The sequence below is a fragment of the Sminthopsis crassicaudata genome, chromosome 3, assembly GCF_048593235.1.
Source record: "Sminthopsis crassicaudata isolate SCR6 chromosome 3, ASM4859323v1, whole genome shotgun sequence".
Taxonomy (NCBI): Eukaryota; Metazoa; Chordata; class Mammalia; order Dasyuromorphia; family Dasyuridae; genus Sminthopsis; species Sminthopsis crassicaudata.
In genome coordinates this window covers 134662207-134677907 of record NC_133619.1, presented here as the reverse complement: position 1 = coordinate 134677907, position 15701 = coordinate 134662207, and the positions used below count along the sequence as shown (strand labels likewise).

The 15701-nt window shown below is 33.4% G+C and overlaps 1 pseudogene; it reads left to right on the top strand.

Annotated features, from left to right (window-relative positions):
• The first annotated feature begins 2118 nt into the window (after nucleotides 1-2118).
• Nucleotides 2119-15496, top strand: LOC141561923 (uncharacterized protein CLBA1-like; annotated as a pseudogene).
• The last annotated feature ends 205 nt before the right edge of the window (nucleotides 15497-15701 follow it).

Genomic DNA, 15701 nt, shown 5'->3' with positions numbered 1-15701 from the left:
TAAACAGTGTTCACTCTCAAACATTACAAAACAGTTAAAAATAATTGACAAAAGTACCTATTTCACTAATTCTAATTGACTCAAATGCAATACTGCATCACATTCTATCTTTATTCTCAAGAAGTCCTGGGTTGTGAATTTTTGGAGTCTTTTACCTTGTTAAGTGACAAGTCAAATGATCTAATTTCCCTGCCTTTTTATATACCTTTTTTGAAGGAAGCAATATCCTAATTCATTCCACCATCAAAGTTAGTTGTTGTTTTTTTTGTTTGTTTGTTTTTGTTTTTGTTTTTGTTTTAAGATATTGAGACCATTTTAAGACTTGACTCTTCTAGGGTACTAAAATGCCACTCTTCAGGCGCTTAATTTGTGAAAAATATTGGACAACTCAGGCAAAGAAACTTTGATCAAATGAAAAAAAAATTATCCACAGTGTCTCTCCTCTTTGAGATCCTCTTGCTATGATGAATTAAATGTTTGGTTTTTGTAAGTTCATTTACTGATTAACAAACATTTAATTTTGTTCGAATATTTGACAATCACTAACATAAATTACCAGGGAACTGGTTCGAATAAGTACTACCTCAGCATGCCTTGAAATCTGTCAGAGTAATATGATATGGTTTCTAAAGTAAATTAGCAACAATTTTATGGTCTTTTGACCTTAGAGTGCTTCTGTTCTAACAATATGTCAATGATGCTAAAGTCTCCTGTCCTTAGTGATAATCAAATTCCCAAGGCTACTCCTCAGTTCTAGCTCTAGGCCATAAAATTATCATATCAATAACATGAAAAACTAGATAAATTTGTCTCCTTGCTCCTGGTTCTTTGCTAAATACTTTTGGAACTTAGCCTATTACAATTACAAAAAAAAAAAAAAAAGAAAGAAAGAAAGAAAGAAAGAAAGAAAGAAAGAAAGAAAGAAAGAAAGAAAGAAAGAAAGAAAGAAAGAAAGAAAGAAAGAAAGAAAGAAAGAAACATTGCCCCTTGACATGGTTAAGGGTTTAAGCCTGCAAAATCTTTTGATATACTATGAAACACTGGTCTGTGACCCCCAACCTTTTGGGGTCCCTTCTGAAGCTTAACATTTGGTGGCCCAGTATGGAGAGAGTCTGACTTCCTCTGGCTTGATTTCTTCCTTTTCAATTAAAATCAAGGTAATCCCCCCCTTTTTTCCTCCCTCACTCCTATAATTGGGATACCCCAAGCAACTGAAAGAAGGCTTGTCTGGATTATTGTGAACTTCATGCTCAGCAAGTTTTTCTTGACTGGGCATGCCCAGACTTGGGAAATTCTTGAAACTTTCAGCAAAGTTCCTAAGGAATATTTGCCACCTTCACAATTTCTCAGGTATGCCAGAGGAGATAAAGTACTATAGGGTGGCTTTTGGCAAAGAAATTTTATGGCTTTTAGCAAAGAAAAGACAATCCTTTTTCATGTCATTTTTTTCTATGTCTGCATCTTTGTACAGAATGTCTGTATCATATTTATTCTGTGAGCTAGATTTTGTTGCCTGGAAAGATTTAAAATGCAACCACCCAGAAGAAAACATCTATGCTGTAGTTTGAATGCTGGGATTTACATGCTTGAGTCCTACCTTAGAAAGGGAAAAAGCCTAACTTTTTTTTCTGTGGACTTCAGCTGGGGCTACAAAAATAAAGTTAGCTAATGAAAATTAAAATAATATCTTAATAGATTCTCAAAGTTTTGAGAGCAATAATTAGGAAGTTTAGCAATTAGTCATTTTAAATTATAGAAAAATTCCTGAAACACTGGGGTTAATTCCATGAATTTACCCCATTCTGAAAGAAAATAACAAACAAACTAGGCAAATAGCAAGTTTTTGATAATCCTTCTTTGACTCCTATCTTGTACCGGGTCTCCTTCTGCTCCTTTAGGAAAACACCCCAGAAAGTATTAAGGGACCCTCTCTATTCCACTCTCTGGAGTCCTGAGTGTACTTCAGTTCTGGAGATTGCTAACAAGATCAATATAGCCCATGTCTCTTTGTTTGCTAACTGCTCTATTTCAGATCACATTAAAAAAAGAGAATGCTAAAGAACTGTAGGAAATTCAAATTTTGCCTCACCTGTAGAAATAGGGGAAGCAGCAACAGCCATGGAGACCTCACACAACCTTGCCCAAACATCTCCCCAACCCAATTTTGGGAAAGTGGGGGTAAAGTCCATTGGTTACCATTCCTTTAGCTCTTGAAACTACCATCAAAGGAGATTTTGGCACCAGTAACCCCAGCTTTCAGCAGTTTCTGTCTAGCAACTGCCTGGGAAGAATCCAGGGGCTCCTGGCACTACCCAGCATGGCAGGGTGAGGTGAAAAAGTCAGTTACTCTCAGCATTTGGTAAGCCTGACATTCTCTGTTTCAGTTTTGGATATGTATTTTATGTATGTAATTTATGGCAAATTATTTTATCTCTGCCAGTTTTTCGATTTATAAAGAAAAATAATAATGATTACAAAAGTGCTAAGCATAAAATACTATATGAATGTTAATTGTTTTATTGGATATAACTGCTTCATAGTTGATAAATATTTATGATTTTTAGATGTGACCAATGTACAATGCCAAAGTTGAAATAAATGATTTCTATGTGCATATGTAAAGTAATTTGGAAGCAAATTCAACTTAATGAAGGCCTCTCTTTGGGTTATTTACAGTCAGACTTTTAAGGACCTTGTCAGTAAAAACTGGCATTTTAAACCCCTTTTCTGGCTCACAAAAAAGAAATGATTTGTGTGAATTGAAAATGACAAAATGGCAATTCAGTTTGTCTGGAACAATTAATTAGAATTTAAGGAATCTCATTAACTAAAGTTGTCAATTTTAAAATCTATTCTATCTCAATTTTAAGAATTGTGTTGGTTTCTACCTAAAACGAAAGGGAAACATTTAAGGAAAAACAATTTCCCTATTAGGAAAAATTCTAAAATTGTTAACTAAGTTATTTGGAGTTATTGTTATCATGTTAAACCTAAAATTAGTAATTACTGTGTATGGAACAAGAGGGATTAGTTGAAAGCTTTATCAATTCACCTCCAAGTATGAATTATGCAAATACTTTTATCCCTCTTCACAGAGTGGGGAAAGGTATCCAACAACACAACCCATGAAAACATTAAGAATATTTGGGGTGGGCAACAGCAAAGTCAGCCCATTCCCTGAAGTCTCTGTCAGCTTCTCTTAATTTTTAATTGCCATATTTCTTGAAAACATCAAGGTAAGCAAGGTCATCTGCCCTGAGAAATGTGCCTTTTTAGATATTTATAGTTTCTAAACAAATACTGTGCTTACTAAGAATCTACATGCTGTTTTAATGATTGATCCTTTGCACCAGGATAAGTTTAAACATATAAAACATGTTAAGTAACATCTTATGTGTGTAAGTCCTGGTATATTTTTAAAAATAAGATATTTAACCCTAAACTGCATTTAGTAAAATTTGCAATTAGAGACAAAATTTCTTGGGACTCTAACTGATATTCTTTTGTGTTTTGAATTTGATTGCCTGATTATTAAGTAAGTAACCCACCATTCAAGAGAAATGCTATGAGGTAGTCAGAAGGATGCCTTTCTGAATTGTCATAAGTAGACATCTTATCTGGCAAGAACTAGGAGGTCAACCTTAGCCTCTGCTCAAAGTGGGATCTTTCTGACTTAGTTTGACAGTTCTATTTCTTTATTTCTCACCTGATTATTCCTGAGTCTGGCTATCAGATGAAATTATTACCACACAATCAGTTGTCAAATGCATCTAAGGATGCTTTATCCTGTCATGTAAGTGCTCTCAGGCTGAAGTCTGAGAGTCCAGGCTTGAGGGACATTCCTCTTGAAAATTCAGATGGTGAATGTTTACTGATATGTAAAAGGCAGAACTTTGGAGAAGTATACTTGAAAGAAGGTATTAACTCAGTGGAATTGATAAGACAATGGTTATCCAGTTTACATGTACTTAGTACTTAATATAATTCTGCAAGATTGACACCTATGATGATGCACTTATAACAGGGTATATAAGAGCCAACAAGGACAGGGAGAGAGACAATCTATTCATATCTATTCATAAAATATATATCTATTCATAAAAACTACTCGGAAAACTGGAAATATGTATGGCAGAAATTAGGCATGGACCCACACTTAATATTATATACCAAGATTAGATCAAAATGGGTTCATGATTTAAGTATAAAGAACAAGATAATAAATAAATTAGAGGAACATAGGATAGTTTATCTCTCAGACTTGTGGAGGAGGAAGGAATTTGTAACCAAAGAAGAATTAGAGATCATTTTATTGATCACAAAATAGAAAATTTGGTATTGGCTAGAAATAGAGTAGTTCATAACTTTATGGTTTTTAGATGTGACCAATGTAAAAATGCCAAAGTTAAAATGAATGATTTCTACATGCATATGTAAAGTAATTTGGAGGCAAATTCAACTTAATGAAGGCCTCTCTTTGGGTTTTTACAATCAGACTTTTAAGGACTCTGTAAGTAAAAACTGGCACCTTAAACCCCTTTTCTGGCTCACAAAAGAGAAATGATTTGTGTGAATTGAGAATGACAAAATGGCAATTCAGTTTGTTTGGAACAATTAATTAGAATTTAGGGAATCTCATTAACTAAAGTTGTCAATTTTAAAATATATTTTATCTCAATTTTAAGAATTATCTTGGTTTCTACCTAAAATGAAAGGGAAACATTTAAGGAAAACAATTACACTATTAGGAAAAATTCTAAAATTGTTAACTAAGTTATTTGGAGCCCTTTTTATAGTGGTAAGAAACTGGAATCTAAGTGGATGCCCATCAGTTGGAGAATGCCTGAATAAGTTATGGTATAAGAATGTTGTAGAGTACTATTTTTCTGTAAGAAATGATCAGCAGGATGATTTCAGAAAGATTTACATGAACTGAAGCTTGATGAATGAGCAGAACCAGGACATCATTGTACAAGACAGCAACATGATTTTACAATGATTTAGACCATTTCCAATGATCTTATCATTAAGAGAGCCATCTACAAGCAGAGAGAGGACTTTGGGAATTGAATGTGAATCACAACATAACATTCTCACTCTTTTTGTTGCTGTTTGTTTTATTTTCTTTCTATTTTTTTTTCTTTTTGATTTAATTTTTCTTCTGCAGGGAGATAATTGTATAAATATATATATATATATATATATATATATATATATACACACACATATATTGGATTTAACACATATTTTTACCATTTTTAACATATATTGCATTATTTGACATCTAGGGGAAGTGGTAAGGGGAAGGGAAGAAAATTTGAACTCAAGATTTTGTTGGGTTAATGTTGACAAATTATCCATGCATATGTTTTGAAAATAAAAAAGGTTTAATAAAAAAAAAAACAGGAAAAAATAAAAAATAAAAAAGAATAAAAATAATGTCATTACTTTTGCTTGCAACCCAATAAATATTTAGTATATATGCCAAGCCCAGTAGAAAGCAATGAGCATACACTTAATGAAAAGTAAGACATGTTCTGACAAGGAAATTGTTGTTTTATTGGAATAGACAATACATAAAAGGAGGAGGACACCCAGCAATTACCAAAGAGCAAAGTAGACAAGAAATGCAGTGAGCTGATATTTCAGGTACTGATCTTTATAAAGGAAGGCATTGGATAAAGTTTGGTGCTCCACTTCTTCACCCTCCAAACAGAAGAGAGAAGAGGTTAAAGGAAGTGATATCAAGGGCTTAGCACAATGTAATAAAAATTTAAAAGTATGATGTTTAAAAAACTGGAAAGGTATAGTTTTGGGGTATTTAATCATTTTTATTAATGCCAGCATATTATTTTTTTAAAGGCCAGTGACACACTCAAATGTCAAAGATCATTCATATAACCTACTCGACATTTATATGCCCTTGACAGGATACATATTTCTGAGGAAAGTAATCAGACTCTACTTATATTAAGGAAAATGCAAATTCGTTCTACTATCATCAGTTCTATCCTTCAGAGGCAGAGCCTTGGAATGAGGACTTTAGAAAAAGGGGCAAAACTTATCTTCCCAAAGTATTTTTAATGAATAATCATTTCTCTCAAGAGATGATTTTTTTTTTTTTCCTGGCACGGGCATCTTGTTCCATGAAGTTGAAAACAGTAAGGCTTGTAGATGGAAAGTGGAACTGTAATATTTATGCAAACACACATGCACACATATACATATATGTATATGCATAAACATGTAATGCATACATATCATACATATATTAGAAGCACATTATTATATATGTATATTTGATATGTCCATGTATATATATATATGTGTGTGTGTGTGTGTGTGTGTTTTTTATATATATATATATATATATATATTTATTTATTTATTTATATGCATTGAAACATGTTGCTAAAACAACTTTAGAGTTTCAGTAGTTGAATTCTTTTGAACTCTAATAGAAATTTATTTTTCATTGGGCCTCCATATAATTATCATGGAACTTTTTGGGGGACAGTTGGCTATCTAGGTCTCATCCAATATACTTTATTTCATCATCCTGACCACAGAAACATCCTTTTATCCAGAATAGCATTTTCAATTCAAAATGTTCATAATTTTTCTGGCAAGAGTGAGGTAAGATGGCAAAGCAAAAGTAGGGACTCAAATGAGTTCTCCAAAATTCCCTCCAAATAACTTTCAAACAAGACCTCAAAACAAATTCTGAAATGACAGAATCAATACAAAATCAGGGTTCCATCAAACACAATACCTCCTTGGGATTTTGAGGGCTTCAGAGAGGCTTTAGTAAGTGGGACACTTTCAGCATCGTGGATATTCTGGAGTGATGGGCAGTCTTGGGGACTTGAGAAAGCAACCCAGACTAAATTGGATGTGCCACAAGCTCTTGTGGCCATCTGCAGTCTGATAGTTTACCCAGTATGAGGGGAAACTGCTGCTGTTTTCACCTATTAAGGGCAATCTTAGCTATGGGAATATTTTAAGCTTGTCTTTCTAGAAGTGCCACTACAATAAATGATTGAGGATCTTTGCACTTTACATCATTTGCAACAAAAACATAATGAAGAAAGCACTAGCAGGAAACTTGTAAAGAAGCAATTTTGTTCTGAGTCCCCCAAAACTCTGAAGGATTCTCCAAGATGAGATAGCACATCTACTTCAAAATGCCTCTCATTACTAAGACAGTCTCTTGCTTGTTTTTTGGAATAGATGATACCCAAAAAGGATTTTTTTCCAAAGAGGGTAATCATGTTCTGGAAGATTCTAAGCTTAAAGGGTGAAGAGTTAACAGAAATAAATGGCTTCATTCTTACTAATTGCAATGCACTAATTTAAAGCAAGCTCTCGGGATCTTCAGCTCCCTAAGACAGCAACCTGTTTATATGTTTATGTACGACTTGTTTTTGTTGTTGTTTTTACTTTAATGAGACCACCAAAATCTCCACCAATTTTTATTTTTATTTTTTATTATTATACTTTTTTATTTACAAACCATATGCATGGGTAATTTTTCAACATCAACCCTTGTAAAATCTTCTGTTCTAACTTTTCCCCTCCTTCTCCCCATCCCCTCCCCTAGGTAGCAGGTAGTGCAATACATGTTAAATATGTTAAAGTATATGTAAAGTACAATATATGTATACATATTTATATAGTTACCTTGCTATACAAGAAAAATCAGATCTAGAAAGAAAGAAAAAAAATCTGAGAAGGAAAACAAGAATGTAATCAAACAATAACAGATAGAGTGGAAATGCTGTGTTATAGTTCACACTCATTTCCCATAGTTCTCTCTCTGGTATAGCTTATTCTCTTCATTACTGCAATTAGAACTGATTTGAGTCATCTCATTGTTGAAGAGAACCAAGTCCATCAGAATTGATCATTGTATAATCTTGTTTTTGCCTGTAGAGGGCCAAAGATAATGGTGCATAAGGTATAAGACCCTTCAGCCCAGAGGGGACCTTCTGACAATGTCTGGCTCAGCTCCCCATCACCCTTTGGTGCTCTCACCTTTCCTGAGAAGTCAAGACGGGCCTGACCACCTGTGTTCTACTTGAATCAAGGGATACTTATAGTAAAGAAGGCATTTACATATCAATAGCAAGGTGCTTATAGTTAGCAATTGTACTGTGCTGTGATGATGTAATGGTTCTCTAGTTGGCACATGCTTAATGTGCTGTAATGATGTAATCATACTAAGATTTTTTTTAGGGCTGAGAGGACTTGAAATAGACACTCCATCTTTGACCATCCTCTTGAGTCTCCTGCCTTCTTTCTCCTCCACTAAGAACAAGTCTGGTCCCTAGATCCTACAGAGACCTAATCTGAAAAGTATATTTTTGGCACCCCCAATTTGGGTCTCTAGAAAACATACTACATTTCCAATATAACTTGTTTTGAAGGAAACTTCTTACAGTGGAAATATGAAATAAAACAAACCTCAATAAATGAAACAAACAAACAAACAAACAAACAAACAAACAAACAAAAAAACTTTTTACTGTTCAAAAGTCTAAAAACAAAAATTTTAATAATCATGTTTTTGTCTTTTTTTTTTAAGAAATACTTTTTATCTTTATGGAAAATCTTACATTTTGCTACTGATTTGATACTGGAAACTGGAAATCAAAAGCCTCTTTGAGTTCATAAACTACAAATTTTCAGCTGTATTTTCCTATGGCTACTAGTTTGCATATGAAATAGTCATAGGCCAAAAAACTCTTTCTTTGAAGATCTTTCTCTTCATTTTTTTAAATGTAGTATTTTCTCACTACCCCAATTTGCCTCTAGCAAAAGTAGATTTCATCTACAAATTTTGCTTTAGTTTTCTAGTCAACAAATAGCCAAGCAAAGCCTTGAAAAGAAATGCACTGGCAATTTAAAGCTTAGGAATTCCATATATTTCATTTACAAAGTTGCTAGATCTCTGCTTGGAAACTCAGGTTTTGGTAACCTGTCTCCGGGGCTCATTCCATGGAAGCAGCATGAGATTAAAGATCACAGATGGCTGAGGAAAGAAACATAAAATAAAAACAAAAAACATCTCTTCTAATGGCTCCCCAATATCTTGACTCATTTGGTGACCTTTTGTTGATGACTAGTTTAACTGAACATTTTTAGGAAAGGTTCAAGCTGTGACTAGATGTCCAAAAAAAAAAATCTATATTTCAATGTCAGCCTGTTCTGCTTAGATATTTTCTTTATTTTCAGATGGCATACTATAGCTGAGCCAGGATAATGTTACTGTATAGATGTCTGCTTACATGCTGTGGTGCTTCTTTGGAATATGTAAAAATATTGTACATAGTAGGTTTAAAATATGGGAAAACTTAAAGATAGTTCCCTGAAGTATCTTCATAATAACTTAATCTGTTCTTCCTTAAAATATTTGCTTTGAAGTATCTTTCTGGAGAAACCTCAATTTGCTATTTGGGAATAATACTAAACCTGGGATAACTTCACATTTTCATGTGTAAGTGCTGACCTTGACAAAGCAGCACCTATGGGCAAGTTTTATTCTATTTTATAATTTGTTTTATAGAACATCCAAATGAAAAGTTTCTCCATGTACACTGAAGAATCACCCCTGTTAAAAATGTCTAGAGACAATAAAATCACCTGACTTTTGTAACATTTTATCAAATAAAGTTCTCTGAGTAAACTTTAAAAAATAAAAAGATGATCTTGAAAGGACTATTTGATTAAGATTTGATTGCAGTGTTGTCTAGCACAGACTGTGCCAGTTCAGGCCACACCCCATCAATTAGCAGCAAACCTTTGTGGAGTGAATTGAATCAGTGGCAATGGCTTACTAAGTTTTCAATCAAAAGATGGTAAGGAAGTTGGACTACTGTCTAGAATTATATTAGAAAAGACCTTTTTGCTGTTAGTGGGAGTAATATTTTGTTGCATTACCCATGCACACTTCTGGGTCACAGTTTTTATTGTGGGGTAAAAAGCCTAGAGCTTGGTTAGTATGGTAAGTAATTCAAAAATTAAGACTCAAAATAACATTTTCGGGGGGGAGGTGGCAGGGAAATTGGCCAAATGGCAAAAGAGACACAAAAATCCACTGACAAAAATAACTTCTTTAAAAGTAGAATGGACAAAATAAAGAAGAGGTACAGAATCTCAATGAATAAAATAATTCTTTAAATAACAGAACTGGGCAACTGGGAAGCTAACAACTAATAAAGTCATGCATTTAGAAAGAAAATACATAGACAGTGAGTATACATTGACTCTTATAGATTGATATCCAAAATAATGATGATGATGATGATGATAATGATGAAATTAAGCAGTAAGTAAAAAAAAAAAAAAAAAAAAAAGATGATTGAAAAAATTAGTGAAGAGAGAAGTAGAGTCAGGTAAATTATGTCCCATAAAAGACATACACACACCCACACCCACACACCCTCACTGACACACACACACACACACACACACACACACACAGATGCACACACACATTTACACATTTACACCCATTTACAATGGGTATCATGTGATGCTTGATACTCTCATATGAATTGTCTCAAAATGGGAATAAACATAAACAATCAGTTGGGTATAGAAATCTATCTTAACCTACAGGAAAGTAAGGGAAGAGATAGATAAGAGAAAAGGTGACTGATAGAAGAGAGGGGGAAACTGGGAAGGCAATAGTCAGAAAAAAAAAAAAAAACTTTTAATGAGAAAGCAAGTGAAATAAGAAAAAAAGAAGCATAAAAAGTGCAAAGAAATAGAAGTACAAAGCTAGTAACCATAACTGTAAAGAAGACTGTGATGAAATAACCCATAAAATGGAAATTAATAGTAAGTGGATTTAAAACCAGAATAGTAAAATAGATTGTTTATCAGAAACACACTTGAAGCAGAGACACAAATATATATATAGTAAAGGTTAGGTTGCAGCAGAATCTTATTCATCAGCTAAAGTTTAAAAAAAGGAAGGGCAGCAATCATAAGTTATAAATAAAATTAAAAATAGATATTACAAGAGATAATAAGGCATTTTTGCTACAAAATAAAATAGAAAATGAAGAAATCTCAATATTAAGCATATATGCACTAAATGGTTTAGCATCCAAATTCTTAAAAAAAAACTAAATGAGTCAAAGGAGCTGGTAAAGGCTCAATGTGGTATAAAAACATGAATTGTACATGCAAATAATGATATAATAAACAATATGAATCAACATGATATTGTAAAAGGTTTCCAGAAGTCCTAGAAGGAGGGTATGTAAATAACAACCACACAAACACCTCCTTCAGCATCCAAGAGATAGTGTAATGTGCTGTTGTCTCCAGAAGCTGCTGATCGCTCTCTGGGAGGAGATCTGCTATGTCAACTCAAATCTCTCAGACAGATTCTTCTTCCTGTAGAGAACTGTTGTCTCCAGACAGTTGCCGTTAACTCTCGTCCAGAGAAGTGATTTCCCTTCCTGCAGAGAGCTGCCACAAGTCTGGTCTAGAGCAGAGACTCCCTATTTCCTCCAGAGCTGCCCTCTTTATCCTCCCAGAGAATGGGCATGGGATAATGCAAGGGCTTCTTGGAAGAAGTACTTCAACCAATGAACTTGCTCCTCCTAAGCATGCAAGCTCTTCCCCAGGAAAGGCCAGAACTAAAGAATTGTCAAGTATCAACTTAGCACTTAGTAAGAACCTAATATCTCATTATCTTATTAGCACTTAGTAAGAACCTAACAAGATAGTCCAAAACCAATCTATTTTCCATGATTCCTGCAAGTTTTTGAAGTCCTGCACCAGTCTTTTTATGTGTTAGGGAATCTAATGATTCCTGCAGATTTTGAAGTCTTGCAGCAGTCTTATCATGTCTCAGAGACTCCAAGATTCCTAATGGTTTTCAATTCCTGCAACAGTTTTATTAACAATTTTTGATGTCCATGAGACAATTGCCATAACTGTCATGTCTTTCAGTGGTGGGCACAATCAGCGATGGAACCACCCGATGTTTCTTGGGTCTCCTTTGTTTCAAAGGTCTTCTCCATCTCTCTCCAATGGACAAGGTGAATACAGCTTGTTGGCACCCACCTAATTCCTTCTCCTTCTATAGAGATAGAAGTAAACCCTCTCCCCTGAACAGTTAACCAGTCTGGTCCCTTCCATTCACCCCTATCTGGATCTCTTCACATCAAGTGGCAATTATGTAAAGATAGTGGACCTACTTGCACTGGACATTGCCCTTCATGTGGGTTTAAAAACCTGTCTGCTGGAGCTAGTGCATCTTTGTCAAAAATCAAGAAGTTAAATTATAAAGAGCTAAATTTTGAAGTTCTCTAGGGTTACCTGTGTCCCTTCTTTCTTTTGTTTTTGGAGGAATGTCTTAATGTCTCCATTTCTCCTCTCTACTATTGTCTGTCCTTGAGGATTAAAAGGTATGACAGTGGTGTGTAAAATCTTATACTGTGCACAAAAGTGTGCAAAATGTTTAGAAGTATGTACAGGTCCATTATCTGTTTTAATTGTTTGTGACACACCCATAATTGCAAATGCTTGTATAAGGAATTCAGTGACCACTCGGGCTGTCTCTTTCAATGCTGTTATTGCAAAAGTAATTCCTAAAACGATGCCTACTACAACATGGATAAAAGGTAGATGATCCAAAGATTTATAATGGATCACATCCATTTGCCAAATTTCACTGGGTCTCAAATCATGAGGGTTCTTCCCTGGAGGAAATGTAAAAGCATGGGAAGGATGGCTAGTTGGACAGACATTTACTATGCTCCTAGCTACTTATCTTGTTCTTCCAAATTATAAACGTAAAGCTCGAGGAGTCTGATGATATTTAGAATGAGATTTGTGGGCTTCTTGAAATAAAGGAGTATTGGCCAATATAGTTAGGAGGCTATCTGCCTTTGCATTACCATCAATAATAGGACCTGAAAGTCCACTATGAGAGTGGACAAGTAAGATATAAATCTTACCTGGAAGTTTTCTCACTTGCTCTTGAAGTTCCTTAAAGAGCTGATATATATTAGAGAATACAACTTTTATTTGGACTGTGGCAATTCTTTTGTATCACACTTACTGAATAGGCTGAATCAGATATTATATTTATATCTCCTGGATAATAAGCAAGAGTTAGAATGCTTGCATACAATTCATTCTGCTGAGTGGACTGAAAAGGAGTTCTGATTATTCTCTTTATAGTTAAGACACAAGAGTATACAGCACAAATGTTATGTTTGGATGCATGTGTAAAGATAGTTGGTTCTTTAAGAGGAACTTTAGAAGCCTTTTCTTCAACAATCCATTGTCAATTATGTAATAGTCTGGTTATGTTTAAGGGAGACCCTTGTGTAAGTTTTGGCACTGTAGCCAATAAAATTTGCCACTCTGGGATGGTTTCATAACATACATTAATTTGTGCATTTGTATAAAAGTGTATATCTTGTTAAGTCTTATCCCACATAATTGTACTGCTACCTTAATGGCTTTTAATAAAAATTCTAGGCACAAGCACTGGATAAGGAATAAGGCTTTGTTCTGGGAGGTTCCCACAGTCTGTTACATTGTCTCCTTGATGAAGGACTGCTTTGGGTGCCTCTTGTGTAGCAAAAACTGATATTTTCAAGGGTTTTTGAGTGATTCAACCACATTGGATAAAGCCATTTCAACTTCTCTCAAAGCCTCTTGAGCTTCTTTTGTAAGTTGGCATGGTGAATTAAAAAAAAATAATAATAACTTAAGGTTTATTCCATTCCTGCCAAGAACCCAACATTTCTTTTATTTTTAGCTTTATTCCAGAAAGACAAATCTTATTTTCAGTTATTATGTTCTTCAATAGCTTTTCTCTTCATAGTCTATGTATTTGCCCAATAATCTTTGGATTATATGACTTTAGAACCTAATTAATGTGAATATTGTGTGCACCACTAAAAAATCTCATATACACACATTCACAAATGTATTTGCACATTAGTTTAATGTTTAGAAAATGCACTTTCTTCAATACAACCCCATTAGGTAAGTATTCCATATGGTAGCTTCATCTATTTTTATTGGAAGATTCAATAAATTCATCCCAGATTACTTTGTCATATATAAAGTGTTTTGCAAACATCAACATTATTAATACAAGATCATTTTCAATATAAGTACCATATTATATATAAAAATAGAGTTATTGACAATTTAATGCCTGTGTAATTTGTAGAAATTAATTTAATTTCTTTGAGGCTTAACTTTGAGGTTCTTTAATTATAAAATGAGGAACTGTCCTAGAAAACCCCTAAGTTAATTTCTATCGGGAACCTCTGTGATTTTCCCATTTTATTGTTCATTTTAAAAATTCATAGCATGTATGTTTTCATTATATTTTCATTACATGATAATTATATTATTATAGAAGTATTAGTTCAAAGTATCACTTGATCAATGTCTTTCATTCAATTGAATTTAATAAAATATTCTAGGGCATATAATGTGTTAATTATGTCACTTCATATTAGAAGACAAGGTTCCCTTAAAAATGCAGTCAAGAAAAAGAATATCTGAGTCAAAACAGCTATGAAATCTTGTCAGGCATTCCTCTTTGGAAGTATAATTTGTTCTGATTTGTTTACATATAAAAACAGCTAAGTCTTTGTGTTTTAGATATCTCCAGAGGAAAACAAGTTCTAATTAATATTAAATGACTTTTTTAATGTTCTTGTAAATGTAAAAAGCAACATCAACATCACAAAGGTTTCAAGAAATCATATGATCTGATTTTCTATAATGTTACTATACATCATTTTTGAAATAATAATCTCAGTGATAATGATTTATATATGAGAGAATTGTTTTCTCAGTCAATCTCAGGACATTTATACAGTTATCATAATATGCATTATCATATTTTGGCTATGAGTTATTGTTAAGGAAAAATATGAAAAAGGAAGCTGTCTGCTTAGCTTGATTACTCAAAGGAACACGAAAAGCAAAATAAAATAAAAATAAAAACTAATATATTATTTGATGAAGTTAAAAAAATAATTCCTGAGCTATTAGTAAAATACTTAGCTCTGTGGAACCCATGAGTATGATGACAGACTGCTAAGTCCTAATATCATTATACACTGGGATTAAGAATTCATAGATTCATTTCTTTCAGAGAAGATTGTTCAGCAGAAAGAAAATAACATCTTCTGTAATTCCAGACATCTATATTAGAAAATATTGGGTTCCTTGATTTTAATCCTTATTTTATCTTTATTTCCATTTCCTACTACATTCTTCACGCTGTTTTCTAAAATATTTACTTTTTTCTTCAACTTAACCCTAGTTGATTTTAGGAACTGTAAAAAAGGCAGTGATCATAGGTTACTTTTAAAGTGGTTATTATTTGAAAAACAATTTCAGGTTGACATTACTGATTCATTGTATTTCAAAGATTATTACTAAAAGTTAATTTTTCATTTTTCTAGGCATTGAAGCTGATCTGGTTGTAAAACATAAATGATAGAAAGCTAGATGCTCAAATTTCAGATTTTTGCTTTGAATCAATACATATTTATTAAATTATTGCTAAGTATTATATAGTGTATGAATCACTAATATAACAAAGAAGGAAAATACAGTCTCTTCTCTCAACGAGTTTATAATCTAGTGAAGAGGCAACAGGCAAAGAAAACAAACAAACAAAAAGCTTTGGTGACAATTTAGAT